This window comes from Ursus maritimus, unplaced genomic scaffold (genome assembly GCF_017311325.1).
Source record: "Ursus maritimus isolate PB19 unplaced genomic scaffold, ASM1731132v1 scaffold_36, whole genome shotgun sequence".
Lineage (NCBI taxonomy): Eukaryota > Metazoa > Chordata > Mammalia > Carnivora > Ursidae > Ursus > Ursus maritimus.
Window position 1 is genome coordinate 20,050,477 of NW_024426230.1, and position 20,963 is coordinate 20,071,439.

Here is a 20,963-nt window from a genome sequence, read left to right on the forward strand (position 1 = left end):
CCTGGAGAGTGGTAGGGGATGGAAAGAGAGGCTGAACAATCCAAGCATGCATCTGCCCAGATGCAGAATCCTTACACAGGTGTGAGCCAGTCAGCAGTCATCTTCCCTCAGGAAAGACAATCTGGGCTCTAGCTACATGATTTATTACTCAACTTTGGCTTGTCCAGAGTTAGTAGAAGCAGGGTCATCAGTAGAATCTATAGAGCCTTTGTGAGAATAGAAAAAGACTCGCTTTCCACAAGGCTGATGCTGGCCTTATGCAGCTCTGTACTCAGCCTGCCAAGAGGACTTCAGCTCCCATACAGGCACTTGACTATGCATGCCTGGGCAGGGCCCAATTTAAGCTATAAGAATGTAGAGACTCAGTTAATTTTGTGTTGCATTATTACAGTAATGACATGATGTAATATAGTGGTGAGTTTATTTTAGAGGCAGAATTTATTTTAATAGTTTTACAAATGACTCCAGTCTCATATTTATGGAATCATTAAACACCTGAAGTAATCACCTAAATTTTTCAGTTGTACCTCATTGAATTTTATGAAGGAGATGATATGCTTTTGTATATTCACAAATTTGGGATTCATGAAGAGCTCAGGACATATCCTTGGGTGTACCAAAGGCCTATGATATTTTCAAAGCATTTGGATGACTCTATATTCTTTTTCCTTTAATGCAAGGCTACTTTACACAACATAGGTTGGGTCTATTTTAATATCGTTTTATTTCAAACATTATATATCTTCTTTTTCCATATCCAAAATATTTCGAGAGACCTAATCTATACATATATGAGGTTAAATCAGTAGGGGTAGCAAGATCATGAAAATTAAATGTGTAGTCATAAAACAAAGTCATTAATATAGTGGATACTTATATGATCAAGTGGTGTTATGACTTATTTTATACAAATATGAAAAACAACATGCTATTCCTTACGTCAGAAATTCCTTACATGAGGATAATAAATCGTAGGTTGTCTTTAAGGTACATGACTTCTGAATATTTTTGGGAAAATTTCCAAAGTATATAGGCTATCTAACATAAAGCTAAGCTGTTTATTGAAGAAATCTGTTGATATACTTGATGGTCTGCTTCAAGGGATTAAGTGTATATTGAAAACAACAGCAACAAAAAAAGAAAGTAATTATCCTGAAGGTCATTTGGCCTCGTTAAACAATGTACACGGTAATAATTGAATAATTAAGGAATTTAATTCAGGTGAGTTGTAAACTAATTTAGCTATGAGCACCAACATCTTGTACCACGACTATGGGAAATGCTTTTTAAATTAAGCACATTTTGATAGCTCCAACTGCCTTTGTAATTCATTATTCTTCATTCTTTTCATTTTTTTTTAAATCTTTAAAAGCAGACTGCATGCTGAGATGCCATAAAATTTCACTTTTAATTAGTCTATAATGGTAAAGGGTCACAATTCAATATCTGCGGTATAAAAGCAGTATACTTCAGGAGTTGAGTTAAATGTTTTGCCAACATAGCATGGGGTAACAGTTAATGTCTTTATTTTAAATAAAGGATCAGAATTAACTTTTTCTATAAAGTGCTATATTCTTGGCTATGAACATATACTAATTGATGAGGTGAGAGAGAATGTTTTATTGTGATTAAGAGCTAGAGGTGAAGCCAGCCCAAATTAGTTTTTTGAGTAATTCAGGTATATGCATAGCAGGGATCAATAAGGCACAATAATGTAGTGGGAGGCATTATTCTTGTTCTGACCACTGTGTCCAGCTGCCCCTGGATTCTTAACAATGGAATGTATTATTAGCAGCAGGGCACATGGCACAGGCAAGTGAGGGTGAAGGTTGTGACATAACAACTTTAAGTATTGAAAGAGGGTGTGAGAAGCACGTAGGAGCAATAGTACTAAAGGGCAAAGCAACAGAAGAGACATGGTCTTGGAAGGATAGCAGCGTTGGGCATGTGTTTACCATTTCATTATTCATTTTCCTGCAGGTTTGCAGGATTGCTATTTGCTAGGAGAAGTATTAGTAATAGGAATTTCTTTCAGTGATTCAAAGGCGAATAAATCTTTTCTTTCTGCTGAGCTATAGTGGTTAGTGCTCTGACTTGTGAAGGGCTGATGAACTACCCCTGTCTCTTCTGTCTACTTTATGGAAAAGATAAGGCATTTAAAAATCAACTTAAGGTCTAACATCAGAGATGAGCAATTCTGGAAGCTTTTTCTTTTTTTTTTGCTTCTGGGATGTAATGAAATCTGTCTTAAGGACTCATCAAGCCTTAAAAGGTAAATATTTACAAGCAGAAATAATTCTGACAAAGTATCAACATCAGAAGTGGTTATAGCTCCCTGGAAAGAACTGGGAACATGAGTGTCAGGAGACATGGAAAATTCTGGGTGTGCCTCTGGGTGGCTGATGACTCTGGGCAAGTTGTACAGTACCTCTAACCTACAGGTTTTTGTTTTGTTTTGTTTTGTTTTATTTGGTTTTGTTTTTTTACCTGAAAAATAAGCAGATTGGCTATGTCCCTGGATTTAAAAGTGCTCTATGAGGCTTTAGGATTCTCAGAGGTACCTCATTGTCCACTTTGGAGGCTGAGTGTCAGGGCTTCCAGATGGCTGTCCTCCACTGAGCTTGCTGCTATATAAGCTTTTCAGCTTATTCTGTTGTATGTATTAAGTAATATTAGGTTTGGAAAAAATGATAGTCTGGCTAAAAATATTTGGAAAACACTGAGTTAAGATTAAAAATAAAATAAGTTCAGAATTTCTGAAATGGTATTTCCCTGGATATAAAGCACTTTGTCTCTTTGTCTTTTTACTATCTAGCACATACCAGGTACTCCATATATATTTATTATATGAACACAATAACTGTAATGTGCAAGTGGGGGGGGAATGCAAAAATACAAGGTACTATATTTGAGTTGTTGTACCTGGGTGTCAGTTCTCTATAGCTTTTGATAACCAGTAGCAAAGAGCAATGTGGACTATGTTTGATGGGCAACAGCTAATTTTATTGGATTTGTGTACATAATCAGAAATTCAGTCTCAGAACAAGCTAAATTATTATAAAGTCCAGGAAACCAAGACAGAAAAACTGGGAAATTTGGAACAGAAAAGTAACTCAGTTTGGTTAGAAAACACAACCTAAGGAATAAAGTTAGTTTGCAGTTTCTTTCAAACAGGATTGAATGCTCTTTTCCTCTATGCAGTTTATAAACACACAAAACACTTTCTTTGCATGAAAATATGTATTCTATGACTTCTTCTAAACAGAGAGAAGTTTTTCAATTTAGCTTCTCCATTAAATAATATTTTTTGTGTGTGTTGAGAAGCAAGAATAACTCTAGCAGATGCTTAAAGGTTTAGGATTAAAAACATAAAAATGTGATTCATGGTGGTTGTTCCGTGCACCTGAATGAATATTCCCAAATCACAGCTAGAAAAATTTTGGAGTAAATGACTTAACTTCAGGTAAATCAACAGTGGTTCCTGAATTAGAAAGGAATAGATGAACAGGAAAAAAAAATTAGTTGACAGGACTCCACCAAGGAAAACAACTTTCAAGTAACTAATGAGATATTCTACTGCCTAGAGGAATTACCCAGTCTTTAGTAAGGTTAAGTCAGCTTCGTTTGGCAGGAGGTTTGTTTTAAAAGTGAAATGAGAAAAAGGACCTCAGCTTACAAATGATATGGGAAGATATATTTTCAATAGAGGAAAAATTAGAAAAGAGCAATCAACTTATTTCCCCACCACAACTGAAAGGTGGAAGAAAGAAAGCAAATAATGTACTCTGGTTAAACAGTTACTTTCCTTTATCCTTACTAACAAGGCTTGTCAAGATGGTTCTGAAATTGAATGAATGTGAAAATGAATCACGATAGACATTGGTGAAGTACTTTATTTCTGTTTCTCTTGACTCATTGTTTCTTGCTTGATTTTCATGGGAAGTTTACAGTCATTTTCATTCTTCAGGTAGGTAGTTCCTGACTTTCCTGGTCATGAGGTTAGAGAAATTATAGAGGGTAGGAGGTATAGTCTTGTTCTTCCTCTCTCAATCTCAATCCCTTTCTCTCTCTTCAGCATATCAATATATCAGTGGCAATGAATCATGAATGGACTCTCTGGTTTTAAGCTTGACTCCCAAATTACCACTCCAACTATAATATGATGATGGTTATTGTATCTTTGAGACAGCCACACATTGTGCAGCTTTAATGAGCTTCCTTCTAAGCTAGCCTTATGTAACATGAACAGGGTAAAAAAGAATAGTTCGCATTCCTCCCAAATAATTCTAACATCTACAATTCTTTATTTTTATTGCCTTTAATAGTTATTGGAAGGAAAATACTCTTTTTCTGACTTGATTGGTTTACTTAACTCAGTTCTAATGAGTAATAAAACAGTACCTTCACTCTTATTTTTTTTGTCCTATATCAGAACATAGATAGATCTGCTTGATATCTAGTATTATATCCCAGAACAAAGGAGAATTAGTGAAACTAATAACCAAACTCCTTAACCTAGACATGTTGCTTTTGCTTTAGTTCTTGTTCTAAAGACTAAGAAGGTGAGTTGGAGTTGACTTTAGCACCAGGGCCAAATTCACAAGGAAGTTATTAAGATGGCATGGTGGTCTTGTTAACTATTGAAGGAAAGTGCCCAGTGTAGGAAGTACCAATAATTATTAGCAAATTCTGCTTAGATTTCAGTGCTTTCTTCTTCCAGTAAACTGATCCCCCCTAAACAGAAAATTTCATGGTTGTAATTCAGGGTTAGTCTTATTAAGACCTGTTTAAATTGTAAAGTACTTTATTTTCGATATTATTAGTGTTTTACAATGTCCTTGACGTTCTTATCATTCATGAAACTCACAGATTGCTGAAGAGGCATATATGGATGTTTGGGGACCTAGGTGAAATTGTGGGGGACACAGGGGAACAACAATCCAGTATTTGCAGTAGAAGAGACCTGTTTGAAAAGCTACTGGTTGTTGACTCCTGGTGGCTTCCACATCAATGTCATGAGAGGGATTTGGTGGGAGTAAGGAACACAAGGTCATGGTAGTTATTTATATTATAGATTTTCCAGGCACTTAGTCATAAAACAAAACAATTTTGTTGATAGGAAATTACTTTCTGATGTGATAAATATAAATCAAAACAGATAAAGTGATAAACCTTGATTTGTTAGGGACTGTCCTCATTTATGTCTGTTGTCCTGGCTTAATTATTAATAAGATCCTCCAAGATGGTACCCAATGATCCCTGCGTCTCAGTGTTCATACTCTACCTCAGTACACCAGGGTTGTTCTCTCTGACCAGTAGAATAAAGCAAAAGTGATTATATGTAACTTCCGAGATTAGATTATAAAAGGCACTGTGATTCCATCTCCCTCTGTCTCCTCTTTCTCTCTCTTTCTGATCATTCACCCCTTGGGAAACCTGATATCTTGTCAGGAGTAACCTTCATGGAAGGGCTTATGTGAGGATGAAGCATTCTGCCAATAGCCATTTGGGGTGTGGAAACATATCCTCCAGTCTAGGAAAGCCTTCAGATGACTGTAGTCTGGGCCAAAACTTGACTGCAACTTCTTAAGAAACTCTGGCATAGAACCACTCAGTTAAGCCTCTCTTGGATTTATGACCCTGAGAAAGTGTATGAGATAATGAGTAAATGTTGTTTTATGCTGCTAAATTTTGGGATAATTTGTTATGCGACAAAATAGAATAAATAGGGTACCCCCCTCTACTCCCAAAAGTCTTCTGATTTGGATGAAAAATTATAAAGTCACCTTATACAAAGGTGATATGTTAAAAGAAATCTAATTCATGAATTTATTAGGGATTTTTCTTTTCTATTGACAGCTGGAGCTTTCACTATGACATTAATATGCAGATACTCATAAAGGTTATTAGAATAAAAACATTTGATAGTGCCAGAAGTCTAAATCTGTAGACTCAGAATCATGAAATACAGTATAGAGAATGTATTGGAATTTGGATTTAGAATCAAATTTTCCTTGAGTTGAATTCTGACCCTATCATTTACTGGCCTTGAAAAGTTATTGAACCTTTCTCTGCCTCGGTTTTACATGTAGAAAAATGGGGATAATAATAGTATCTTTCATAGGATTTTATTTTGAGGGATTAAATATGTGTAAAGCTCTTACAATGATGGTTGGCACATTCAACTATTCAGTAAGAGTTACCTATTATTTTTGCAATAAGCAATTAAGTTAATATTTTTTCTCATTCCATTTATGCCCCAAAAGATATTCCCTTTCCAGTGGTGTTCTTAATGATTCATTTCTTGAATATTTCTATGTTTTTACTGTGTGCTACAGACATTAAATAGAAATACATTACCCTTTAAGAACTTACAAAGGAGTTGAGAAGTTTTCCTTTATACATGTTATTAATGTTATATATCATTAAATATGCATACATATATACAAACAGATTATGTATGTGTACATTAGCTTTAAAATTATTCAACTTAAGGACTAGATGATAAGGTATAGGTTATATACAACAGAAAATGAGATTAAATTTAAAAAAGAAAAATTGGGATGTAGAACTAGAATGGGATAGCTTTCTGGACATGGGAAAGCACTTTGAAAGAAGTATAGGAACTGGAAAATCTCAGTGAGAGGGGGCTGCAAACTTGATGAGGTGTCTATCTTATTTTATTTTACTTTATTTTATTTTATTCTATTTTTATTAAGGGTGGGGATGGACAGAGGGAGAGAGAGAGAGAGAATCCCAGGTAGGCTCCATGCCCAGCATAGAGCTGATACAGAGCTTGACTCACAACCCTGAGATCATGAGCAGAGCTGAAATCAAGAGTGGGATGCTTAACTGACTGAGCCACCCAGGTGCCTCTGTCTTATTTTTTTCATGAATTAATTGACTGCTTATCTCTAGCCTCTTGAACAGTGCCTGGCAGATAGTGAATATTCAGCAAAAATATTTGTCAAATGAATGTGAGAAAAACTAATAAAGAGGAGAAAAACTTTTTATTTATTTATTTATTTTTTTGAGAGAGAGTGTGTTCATGAGTTGGGGGTAAGGGGCAGAAGGAGAGAGAGAATCTGAAGCAGGTTTCACGCTTAGCATGGAGCCCAATGCAGGGCTTGATCTCACGGTCCTGAGGTCATGACCTGAGCCACTCAAGTGCCCCAACAAAAACTATTAAAACAATAAAGATTAAAAAAAAACCCAAAACCCAATAAAGATCAATGAGAATTGGCACAGTTGGAAAGGACAGCAAAGGACTGGCTTGTAGCTAATTTGGTGGGGAGAATTTAAGAGAAGAAGACATGGTTTGATGACACGAGTTTGAAGCTTAGTTGCAGTCAGCATGAGAGCCTTCAATATTGTGATGATAGTTCAAGCCATGAAGAGACAGAGGAACTCTCCATGAAGTAAATTTGGAGAGAAATTCTCCCTCAAAGAGGTGCAAAGGTGCTGAGGTCTGCATGGGTGTGGGGTAGAAGATGAGGTGTACAGGCATATAAGTGAGAGGAAGGAGAAGTTAGAAGAGCTAGTTTAAGAACGATTAGAGGAGGCTAGGGGTCCGTAGAAGATAGTGTTAGAAAACAAAGAAAAGAGATAGTAGTTAACAGTATCAAATACTGCAGAGAGATTTCTGTTTGAGAATTAAAAATGGATCTTAGATGTCAGTTTCACACTGTAGAAGCAAGATTTTCAGGAACTCAGGGACACTGAAGAAATGAGGATGGCATTTATGATCAGCAATTGGAAAAGTTAGTGAAATAGACAAAATAAACAGAATCATAGAAAAAGCAGCAGTCTTAAAAATTGAGACTCTGAGTGTTAGAAGATGAAAAAAAAAAAAGAAATGTTAAGACAGATTTGTTGAATATTATACAATTATACTGCCGGACTTTATTTTGAAGATTATTCCTTAAATCTTGTATTATATGGTGATTATATTGCCTGTAATTTACTTTAAAATATTTCAGTACAAACAGTGTGAGGTACATGGTATATTTAAGTTAATTTTCTTTTATAGCTAAGGGGCTGTTAGTGAGAATCAGATGTACCCTAATCAGAATTTACATTCCAGGGGGTGTTGATTACTCTCTGAAGTAACTTAGTGAGGAATATACACTCCAAAAGTTGTTATAGCAAACAATTCAAATATCACCATCAAGTCAGTACCAAAATGTTCATTAATTAACAAAAAGGGATGTTAGAAATAATTATCCCCTGCTGAAATGAGTTGTGTTCAGGAACTGTTGAGGACTACAATTGTATATTCATTGCCTCTCTTGCAAAAACAAAGAGTGAAAATTTGGAAAAAAACTCACTTATACAAAATAGTGCTAACAGTGACATAGATCTGGAATTTCAAGAACTCAGTTTCTCGATTTCTACAGAGTTGGCTGATGTTGCCTTCACGATATTGTTGTGTTCACTATGAATTGAACCTTTTATGTGTTTCAGTCATCAAGATGCCTAAAAGGACAGGGTGATGTGAACTTTACCAAGCTTACAAAATTATCTTATATGACTCTTTGGGGCATGATGGCTAATGAGTGTTTCTATATATAGTAGAATTCGTTTTGAAGCTTACTTTCGTTGTAACATACTATCTGGTAGTCAGGTTGTGGAGAAGAAATCATAGCCCTTTTCCTTACCTAAAGTGGTTGGAGGTTCTGATAATCATGAATAGCCAAATTAGCTTATATCGGTTTTCAACCAGGGGATATACATATACAGACAAGTAAGGCTTGGTGCAGCTGTTATGAATAAGGCAAAAAAGAAATTTAACCCTAATTTCCAGCATTTTTTAATGCTTGCTAGTTTGCTTTGTAGATTTCATATTAATCTCATTTATTGTCCATGGCTCTTATCAATTATGTGGTGGAGTGCATTAATGACCCTCATTCTTCACCTCTTTTTGTTAGCCATACCCTTTGCAAGTTGAGTTTTCCACTCCTTCCATCAAGAGGCAGAATATATTTTCCTTTCTGTTGAATCTGTGTTTGACCACATTTCTTGTTTGGTCAATGGGACACTAGAAATCATGATACAAGCAAAAGTTTGAAAAAGTGCTTGTGTGATTTCAGTTGTTCTCTAGTAATTCTGCCACTACCATGAGAAAGACATGTCCAGCCTAGCCTGTCAGTTCTAGCAGGAGGATGAGAGACACACTTGAAGTGGAGTTGCGCTAGTTAAGCTGCCCCAGACAAAGCCAACATAGAGCAGGGTTCCTAGACAACCTCCAGTTGCATGAATCATGCACAGCAGATGCATAGGTGAGCCTAGTTGAGTTGAGCTGACTTCTAGCTGACTCACAGACATGTGAACTATAATAATAAATGACTGTTGTTTTAAGCCATTGAGTTACATTGTGGTTTGTTACCCAGCAATAGTTAACTGATACAAGCATGATAATCTTCATTTATGTCCTTTACCAGGTAGTAAAATATATAAAGTAACTTTCCCTTATATATTGTATTATATGGGAATTCTTTTATTAACATTAGCTATTTCATTATATAGGTTTTTGCACAAAGGGAGAGACATTTATTTAGCATGGGCCTTTCCTTTCTTCAAAATGATACTACTTTACAAGTGAGATAATCTAGTGAATAAACCTTTCAAGGTCATCTACTCACAAGTGTCCACTTCCGTACATATTCTCTTTATGTACAGGATGAAAGTAGTTCCCTAGCGGTTTAGCTATAAAACTTTCAGAGGTATAAGTTGTGCATTTTATTAACAAGGGCAGAAGTAGAATGGATTTTTCAACTGCCACAGACCTTGTGCTAAAAAAAAAAAACCCAACAATGTCGCAGATTTTTACTGTACTGTCTTAATCTTCCTAGAATGATTAATGACTACCTATCAATACCCTAAAGATCGTGTGTTATGTATTCATTTCTTTTCCTAGTTAATTAATTTGTGTCTTTTTTTTTGACATCAAAAATTTTTACATTACTAAGAGCTGAACTACATCACCAATTAAGCTTAACATGGAAAAGAAATGTAGGGAAAAAATCTAATGGCCATCCAATGTATTCTGTAAGACAATTTTATTTTCCATGAATAAAAGCCTCTTTGGTATTCTTTTTAAAGCTATCTTAAACACATATCAACCATGTAAAATTAAACTCATTATTTCTTTCTGGAAGAAGAAAAAATAATTCAAATGATGAATTCTGTATCTGGAATGAAGTACACAGACTTCAGAGAAGAGGTAATTTGTATTTAAATTACTTGACTCATCAAAATTATATATAATTTATAAGTGTTTCACTAGCTAGAGTTATTTCAGTTCATTAAGGGGATGAGTTTGGTGGAATGAGGGTTTTATTTCCTTGAAAAGTTTCCCTTTGTCTTTGTTTTCAATCTTGATAACTGCTGAAGGTTTCATATGATCATATGATACACACATCATGCCAATTTTGTCCTAAGTTTGGCATACTCCTTTCTGTCTAAAGTTAGTATATGCTTTTGGAACAAATTATTTAAGGCAGCAGTGTTAGTAGGGTAATGCTTTGGTGCCTAACTAGTTTTGTTTGCTTGTGATGATATTATGGCTTTATCCTAAAGCAAAGGAAAAATAAGTAAATCCAAGGGTTTGAGTTGCATATTGCTCACAAACTTAGGGAGAACCGGGGGGCAGGAGCCATGCCTGCTTTTCTGAGTGCTTGTGGACCTGAAATAAATTGGCTTTGAGGGTAAATGAGACCAAAGTGCAAGTCTAAATAGACCACCACAGTGCAGTCATCGGCATCTGTTTGAAGATCATACTGGGGTTTGAAGAAAGTTTTTGGTTCTCATTCTTTCCATCCCACAGAAACTGAGATACATGAATCCAGCTTCTTTACCAGTTTTACAAGTTTTGTGGCAAATGATTGTGATTGATCCTACTTTTGATTAAAGATGGAAACTTTTGTCCTGTCTACTTTAGATAATAGCAGTACACCAAATTTTATGTAATTTGCATTTGATAGTGGAACTTGAAATTTATTATCTTTAAGAATATGCAGAGTTTTGACATCCATATGCATTCATATTCATTTCTTCTATTTCCTATTTTCTAGTCACTAGCAGTTAGGAAATAAAGAGATTTTTAAATGATATGACTTAAATCTGAATTTGACAAAAATGAGTCATTAGTGGGTTTTCTAAGAGGCACAGTCACTTGTGAAAACAGGATGGATGGAGTGTCATTTGTTGATGAAAGAAAAATTGTCTCTGTGATAAGATATCTATTTTGGGTGAGACATTGACATCATTGTTTAAATGAATGAGAGCCTTCAACTGGAAATGTCTTTCGTGTTAAGTGACATAATGCATAATTATCTATTACAGTTGTTGATATTGTTTGTCTGTAAGTTATGATGTTCAGTTGAAGAACATCCCACTTACAAGGTTTATATAATATAACATATAAGAAACTTGGTGTCCCAGAATTTTAAAAATCCTTAATCATAGTGAATTAAGACAGTTAATCAAGCCTTAGACACTGACTAAAGATTGTCCCTGAGGATTTCTACCTTGAAAACCTTTAGAAAATGACGGTTTTTGCTTTCTACTTGACTGCCTCAGTAAGCCAATTCATTTTCTTCAGAAGCAGCTCAAGGTCAATGATATGACTATGTCAGCTTTAAGTGATGTTCTCCCTCACACATGTAAGCTAGATTTTCACTGTTATGACTGATGCTGAGAGTGGTAGTGTCAGGAAGAAGCCATCAAATTGTCTAGGAGGAGATTAAGTAAATGGAAGGACCAATAATATTGCGCATTTCAATTTGTCTTTAAGTGAAATATTTAATTGAATATTTATACCTCCAGATGCAGTTACATTTTTTGTAGTAAATGGTATTACTCTATCATAAGAATATGCAGAGGAATTAGGCTAGGCCATGGTATATTTACTCTGGGGAAAAAATCAAAGAAAATACCTAATTGGGTTAATCTCTGTAAATTTTATAATTTCTGTAATTAGTTTCAGATAGAATTTCTTAATCAGTTTTTCCTCTTTGATTCTCCTGGGCTCTCCAGGGTGGTAAACTATTCCAGTGCTAAGTCACGGAGACTGGAGTCTTGCAGTCCTGGCAGAGGCAAAATTCTCATCAATGCTTATCTGAGAGGCATCTGTGATGAGCTTGTATATCTGGCTGATTTGCAGAGCTGATCTGAAGAGCAGTTCTAAAGTGAGACAGGCTGGGAATGAAGAATCCACTGGAATGGGGGATCACATCTCTGCTTTCAGAAAATGACCTCATAACCCCAGAATTATATGTTGAATTTCTCAAGGCTTAACTATATAAACTCTTCCAATATATCATCCTTTACAATTTGAGAGTGAGTTGGAGGATTGAGTAAACGTTCGGGAGAATTCAAGCTCCTTAAATCCACTTTTCTTGGACATACTGGAATTCAGATAATCCTGAAATTTGTTTCAATTCTTTATTTAGTTTTGTAGAGACTTTCTGGTCTCTGGTCTTTCTGATGTAACAATGACACGTTCTTCTTTTCCAAGCTCTGTTCTGTTTTTGTTTTTAAAGAAAAAAAGAATGCCTTGAATTTGTGGCAAAAAATCATATTGAAAAAAGAATTTAAAATAGCCATTTTCTCCAGCAATATATGCCAGGTCTAAAGTTTATTTCTAGAATATATTCTACGGTGAATGGCAAAGTAAAAAAGGGGAAAAAAAGACTATTGGAGGTAGGTGAAAATAAAAATAGTGATATGTTGCTTTCATGGTCTCTTTTCTAAAGAATGATAGTTAAAAGAAAATTATGTAATTAAAAAATGAATTTTGAACATGAAGTTGAAATATAAAAGCAACACATTATTATAACAACACCAAATGATACTATCATGAAGAATTAGAATTAACTATGAAGTACTTTTTCATCCTTAGCCTTTAACTTGTATAATTTCCAAGGCATTTTTCTGCCTTTATACCCCACCATACCTTAGGCATAACTCTAATGCTGAAGTTTACTCATGTATTAATGAGAAGGATAATAAGTGTTGAGAACTATTTGAAACAAATTAAAAACTTGGTAAATAGATAATGAAAGTTGATGCCCAATGAATAATGCAAATTAAAATGGCTAATAGGTTAATATTCTTCTTTTGAACTTTTAGATGTTAAAATTAATGTGTAGAGAAAGAAATAAAAAATTAATGTTTAGTTATCAGCAGACAAGATCCAAATGAAAAATAATTTAAACCAAGTAGTCATACAATCATGTGTTGAATTCTTTCTATTTTGAAAACTGTAGCAAGATAATTCATCTTACAAATTAGTAATATATTACAACAGTGGTAATTATGCTTATGCTGCTATAATTAAGCCATGCCATGATTAAGAGTCTGTCTGCCCTCCCAATTATAAATAAATATTTTAAGCCATTATCTTAGGATTCCATGCTGTTTTCAGGGATGAATTTTTCTTCATCAAATACAAATCAAACCTTAAATTACATGAACCAAAATTTGTTATTTTCTGCAGGTTTCATTGTAATGATGTGTGGAAATTAAGACAAGCGTTCATAGTCTTAATTTGCTTGTGTTAAGCAGAATGGAGAATAAAGCAGTAAACATTTAAAATAATAAAAAAGAAACCCTGGAGAGAAATAGCTTTTGGGACTAAAAGAGTTTACCATCAAGTTTTATTCTACTTCAGGTTGAATTAGCTCTCACTGCTTATTTTTTGAAATTAGCTGTAAGGTAGAACTGCAAATATAAATAAGAGCCTTGTTCATAAAGGGTCTTGATACCAGGTACTATACCCAATTTTTCCATATAGATCAAAATGAAATATCCTAGCTGACCACTTAATTTCTTTCTGTTCTAGGTAGCATCATTTTAATTCAATCTGGAATTGATTTAATCTATTCCAGATAATATTTTAGGGCATAGTAAATTAAATTGCCCATTTGACCTTATCGAGTCATCAAGAAATATTTGCATGTCCATCAAGTTCATCGTACTTTAATAGGAAGTATTTCTTCTTTTGGCTTTCATTTGTTAGGTACAGAATACCTGTATGCATATTGCTAGGTTCTGGGGATAAAATGCATAGCTCTTGTTCTTATCAAATTCATGGTTTAGTGCGAGAGTTGGGCAAGCAAACAGACACTTGCTCTGTATGATATATACTATGAGAGAGATAATATAAAGTGCTTTCAGAAAGGCGAAGAAGAATGCCACCTAAACCACGAGGGATGGGGTGGAGGGAGTCAGGAAAAGTTCCTAGAGGAGACAATAGCCTACTTGAGTTTCAAAAGAAGACAAAATGCTGTCTTGGTTAAAAAAATAAAGGAAGGGTATCCTGGGGAGGGAAGTCATCTGCCACAGGGAACAATATAGGCAAAAAGATTGATAATAATACTAATGACTAATATGTATTAAGTCCTTGCTAGATGCCAGTTGACTCCTGGGTTCTTTTTGTACATATCCCCATTTAATCCTCAAAAGAACTAGAAGAGGTAGTGGTATTATCCCTATTTTATAAATGAGGAACCTGCAATTTTGGGAGGCTAACTTGCTAAGGACAAGCAACTTAGACATTGTTAAACGGAGGGCTTAATCCTACATTTACATGACTCTAAAGCCCATTTCTCAATGTCTACTCTCATGCATAAAACAATATATTACAGAAACTGCATGTTGTTCTGAATTCATTCATTCATTCAACAGACATTTTCCTATCCAGACATTGTGGTAGGTCCTAGGGATACAAAACAAATTTGGAAATGGTCTCTTTCCAGAGGGAGATTTTGGTTTAGTAGTATGGATATGGCCATGTAAACAGTGACGTAAGTAGGCAGTGCTTTATTAAAGGTATATATGAGATTCACTAGGGGGATAAAATTTTGGTGGGTGTGAGGAGTCAGTGGATGGTTAAGAAAAGTTTAACTGAGAAGATGACACTATCTGAGTCCTGAAAAATGGGTGTAGGGAAAAGAAGGAATGGGCATTCCAGATAATAAAACAAACTGAGAAAAGCCATGGAGATATAAAATAGCCTGGATTTGTTGGTAATATCCAATAATTCTGTACGACTAAGCTATATGGAGTGACCATGAGTAAGTTTGAAGGAATGGAGAAGAAAAAATGTTTTGGGAATAGAATAAATAGGATTTGGTTATCATTGAATGTGGGAAATATACAATAATGCCTAAACTTGTCTTTGTTCATTTGGGTAACTGGTGATTGCAAATCCCAAGAGAGTGACTATGAAAGAAAAACAGGGTTGAAATTGCACTGGGGAGAAATAATAAGGATAGTAAGTTTAGTCTTAAATATGTTGAGTCAGGCAGAGATATCTGTTTTACAATTCTGTGAGTGTGAAGATGACACATTCTTAGATAAACTTTACATTTTAATACCATAGATAAAGTGATTTGCTTTTGAAATATTAACTTTATTGTCCAAAGTTGAGACACATCTTAGTAAATCAAGAACACATAAAACTCCCAAGTTGTCTCTGAAGAGGATATTTTAATAAATTGAAATAGTACTAGCTCAGTAGGAGAAGGAAGGGAAGAATGAAGGGGGGGTAAACAGAAGGGGGAATGAACCAGGAAAGACTATGGACTCTGCGAAACAAATTGAGGGTTTCGGGGGGGGGGGGGGGGATTGGGCTAGGCCGGTGATGGATATTAAGGAGGGCACGAATTGCATGGAGCATTGGGTGTTATATACAAACAATGAATCATGGAACACTACATCAAAAACGAATGATGTACTGTATGGTGACTAACATAACATAATAAAAAATTAAAAACAAAATAAAACAAAATACTATTTGTTCAAAAGCTATTAAAAGGAAGAAGTTAAACAAAATCTCCGTAGGTTATTTAAGAAACTGGAAGAAACTGTTCAGTGAGTGACTTTAGCAGGCATTTTTTAATAAAGATTTTATTTATTCGAGAGAGAGAGAGAGAGAGAGAGAGAGAAAGAGAGCACAAGTGGGGGGGGGGAGGGGCAGAGGGAGAGAGAAGCAGACTCCCAGCTGAGCAGGGAGCCTGATGTGGGACTCTATGCCAGGATCCTGACATCATGACCTGAGCTGAGGGCAGACACCTAACTGATTGAGCTACCCCAGTGCCCCTGCATTTTGGAGAGACTTTAAAACAATGCCTCAGAGTGACTTCTTCTAAAAATGGTAAAATACCTGGTAAGATTATTTAGATATAAATAAAGATATTTGTGACTGGAATATAACTAAGAATTACTTAAGAAATAGGAATTACAAATCAGATAAGTTTTAAGGGAACTTGCAGAATTGGAGAGACTATCACATGCTCTTCCATGAGGATATAGGTGCATTTTGGATGGCTCCTGAACTGAGAAATGACCGAGAGGAAACAATTCTCTAGGAAGCAACTACTGCACAGGAGCCTCAATATTTATATTTCTCCAAAACCCGAGATAATACTCTTCTATTTGCTCTTCCTGGAAGATTCTATTATGATTAAACTTCCACAATCCTACCTGAGGAGTTTTAATTTCAGGAGATTTCAATTGCTGGAGGGAATGGGGCTATAAAATTCTTAATTTCCTTGTTAGGACATGCTAGCCTACTGGCTCTCCTGAAATCTTGGTCCACCTGTACCTTTTATTGGCGTAGAAAGGCTAATAAAGTATTCCTTGGGGGAAGAGTAATGCCCAGGACTTAGGTTCTGTTTTTCCTGGTGACTTTTGTATTTTCAGCTGGGCTCAAACTCTCCACTTTTGCTCTCATTCACACAAGTCCCCTAAAGAAAACTCATTGTCTTTCATGGCCGCAACACTATGCAACATGAGCATGTCCAACACTAGTCTCTTACCATAATTGTAATCTTCAGGTCTTTGTATTGCGTGTGGCAGAGGATTGGGGGAGAGGGGGCAATATCTGGCCCACCTGCCTTAATGTCTTTTTACTGTTCCCCATTTGAGCCAAACCTGGACACCATCCTGATGATGTACTGTCATCCTTGGCTGTCTTAGCTAGAACTGAGCTGCCACTGCTGTTTTTCTGCTTTGCAGTGGCCAGTAGCCACAGGACAGTGAGGGTTGTGTCTTTGGCAGCAGCTATCCTCCTACTTGCCACACAGGAAATCTGAAGGTCATATTTGAAAGCTTCTTTCTCCTACCTTCCTCTCTGCCTTACTCATATCCAATAATCTCAAAATCCTTTATATTCCACCTTCTTAATATCTTAAATTTGTCTAATTTCCTCTAACCTCATCATGTTAACTTTGCTTTCTCTTTCCTGGGTTCTGGAAATTGCCTCCTAGTATCTGCCTGACATCTTGCCCCCCCTCAATTTTTCACAGTCAGGCAGAATAATATTCTCAAAAGGCCAATCTGATTGGCTTGCTGTCTTGATGAAAATGCCTTCAATAACTCCTCGTTTACCCCAAAATAACATAGAGCCCTTAACGATTGGACTACAATTTTTTTCTCCAGTCTCCTCCATTGCCACTCTCCATTTTGCACTCCAGGCTACAGCTCTAGCATATTCCCTGCAGTTCCATGAACAAACTGGACACTCAGGTAGGTGCCCCTCTCATCTGCTATAATAGCACCAGGGGTGTTATTGAAGATATTTGTCACCTGTTATGGCAGGGGCACCAAACAATCAAAACAGAGAACAGTTCAGTCAGAGTGGATAATAATTATAAGCAGCTGGCTAAATATCTGTCCTGAGGAGCCCTCATGCTTATCCATATGGCACTTACTACAGTGAATTGCTGTCTTACCTATTAGACTAGAAGCCTCTTGTTTCTGTTGTCTTGTTTCTGTTGTACTTCTAGTTATGTTGTAGAAACTCCAGTGTTTTTGATTAATTTAATGGATGAATTTGGCAACTAAATTCCAGCTCAAGAATCTATTTGCGAAATTCTGTTCTTCATCCCATTCTCCTGGTGACCTTTAGATACTGAGGGCAATGAAAAAGTAGATCTTCTTTTGGTGAAATAGATCATCATCTGTACTTGGAGTACACACAGATTTGTCTTTACCTCTTCCTCTAGACATTGCCAGAGTGAAAAGATGATGGATAACATTGCTACCTTTTGAGTATTACATGCTACAACTCACTCCTGTGAGTTTTGGTTTTGTAATTCCCCTGAATTGCTGAGTTCTGATTCTAGGCCTTCAGATAGTCCATTCAGCAGAAGATAGTTAGACTGCATACATGATAACAAATAGTAAAGTTCTTGTTTGAGTTGGTAGGCAGGACTATAATGGCAAATCCATGTTTCTTTATCTTAGTCAACAGTATTTCCCATCTCACATGCTTTCCTAGAAAGTTGTCACTCCCCTATCAAGAGATGAAGTTTGTATCTTCTGTCTTTGAAGCTAGGTTGGTTTTTGTGACTGCCTTGATAAATAGTGTATGGCAGAAGTGAGACTAGATGACTCGGAAGTTAGGTCATAAAATATAATATACTCCTATTTAGTTCTCATGGAATGTTTGCAGTTGGAACCAGGCTGTGAAGAAGCTCATACACGTGCATGGAGAGGCCACATGAAGGAAATCCAGTCCAAGTCTGATTTTGAAGGCAGGAGACTGATGTCCCAGCTTAAGTGCAGTCAGGCAAAGAAAGCAAATTCTCCCATACTCCACCTTCATTATTCTATTCAGGCCTTCTATAGACTGAATAAGGCCCACCCACACTGGGGAGGGCAATCTGCTTTACTTAGTCTATCAGTTCAAATGTTAAGCTCATCTAGAAACACCCTCAAAGATATGCTCAGAATAATGTTAAACCAAATATCCGGGCACCCCATGGCCCAGTCGAGTGGACACATAAAATTAATCATCACGGGCACTAATTTGGGGGTGATTGGCTAAGAAAAAGTAGATAACTGGAATAGGTGACTAGTCCTTCATCTTAAAGGTAATAGATTTTGTAAATGTCATCACTGAAGGATAAAAATGTATGTTTGAAAACTTAAAAACTTCATTTCCTTTTCCTTAACAATCCATTTGATGGGCACAGTCACATTAATCACATCTCTGTATTGATTTGAATTTCTAAAGGCAATTTCATGCATAGAGATACAAATAAAGATGAAAAGAAATAGGAAAGATTTCTTTTTCCTTTCTCTCCTCTCCTGAGCAATTCCAACCCTAAAGAAGTAATAAAAAAAAAGCAAAGAATATGTCAAATTGGGTAAGAGTGAAGACAGATATATTCCTGTTGAATGTTCTAAACATGCCTAATTGTCAAAACCACATTTCTGGGGCATCTGGGTGGCTCAGTAGATTAAGTATCTGACTCTTGATTTTGGCTCAGGTCATGATCTAAGGGTCCTGAGATCTAGCTCCACGGTGGGCTCTGTGCTCAGTGCGGAGTTGGCTTGTTCCTCTCCCTCTGCTCCTCCCTCCCCCCAATAAATAAATAAAAAATCTTTAAACCTACCCCCCACATTTCTGCATGCTTTGTTTAGTTTTAAGATCTGTACACGTGGGGCGCCTGGGTAGTGCAGTCGTTAAAGCGTCTGCCTTCGGCTCTGGGCGTGATCCCGCCGTACCGGGATCGAGTCCCACATCGGGCTCCTCCGCTATGAGCCTGCTTCTTCCTCTCCCACTCCCCTGCTGTGTTCCCTCTCTCGCTGGCTGTCTCTCTGTCACATAAATAAATAAAAAAATCTTAAAAAAAAAAAAAGATCTGTACACGTGTGTCAGGCCAATGGAGAAGCTGAATGGGCCTTCACAAAATAACCATATGCTCTCCACCCCCTTGCATTTAGATGGAGTTAGGTGGCTGTTTCTAGCCAGTGGGTTGCAAAGAGAAGTGATATGGGTCACTCTTCAGTGGTGACCATGGAAGTAGTATGTTGGCATGAAGGAACTAGCCTGGAAGTAGCCTAGATGGCTGAGCCACCATTAGGAGCACAGGTGCACTACAGATCACCTGATTTGCAGTGGACACACAGCCCCAGAATTTTGAGCCATGGAAACTTTGGGGTTGTTTGTTAGGCATAGCCTATTCTGACTAATATAGATACTGGCAGCTGGAACTACCATCAATATTGCTGACTGCCATCAGATTATGCTCCATGAAGTCCCCAGTGGACTATCCTTACCATGCATGCATGTTTTTTAGTTTCTCACTTTTAAACATAAATGTGCAGCAAAACATGCCTGGACATTTAAATAAGTGTTCCCGTAATAAAGAGAGGGGTCATAACAAAGGAACAAAAAATAGATCTCAGAGAAAACAGAAGCAAAGTAGTGAGTGAAAGAAAATTTAAAAGACAGTCTAGTTTATAACAATAGGAGAATGTGAGGAGATATTTCATTCATGAAATAAAAATAGATTGCTTTTTAAAAAAGAGATCAAGATGGGGCGCCTGGGTGGCACAGCGGTTAAGCGTCTGCCTTCAGCTCAGGGCGTGATCCCGGCGTTATGGGATCGAGCCCCACATCAGGCTCCTACGCTATGAGCCTGCTTCTTTCTCTCCCACTCCCCTTGCTTGTGCTCCCTCTCTCGCTGGCTGTCTCTATCTCTGTCGAATAAATAAATAAATAAATAAATAAAATCTTAAAAAAATAAAATAAAAAAGAGATCAAGAAAAAAACCTTTGGGAATAAAAATAAAAGTGCAACGGCTGAAATTAAAGTTCAATAGAAGGTTAGAAATTAAGTTAGAAAAACCTAAAAAAAAAAGGAAAGCAGAGAAATAAAGTTAGAAAAACCTAGAAAAAAAGGAAAGCAGAGAAAAAAAGAAAATCAGAGAAGGAAGTGAAGGACTAGCTGTTCAAAGAGTGTAAAATAAAGTGTCAGTGATATCTAAACTTGCTTCAATAAGAACTATTGATATAAGTATATTCTTTAGAAATAAGGAGTAGTCTGATGAAATAATGAAATGTTCGGGAAAATTGCAGAGGATTGCTAATTTTCTTCAGAATTTTTATTAGTTCTATTTAACTTGTAAAACTACGAACATGTGCTAACTGAATAAAAATATTAAAAA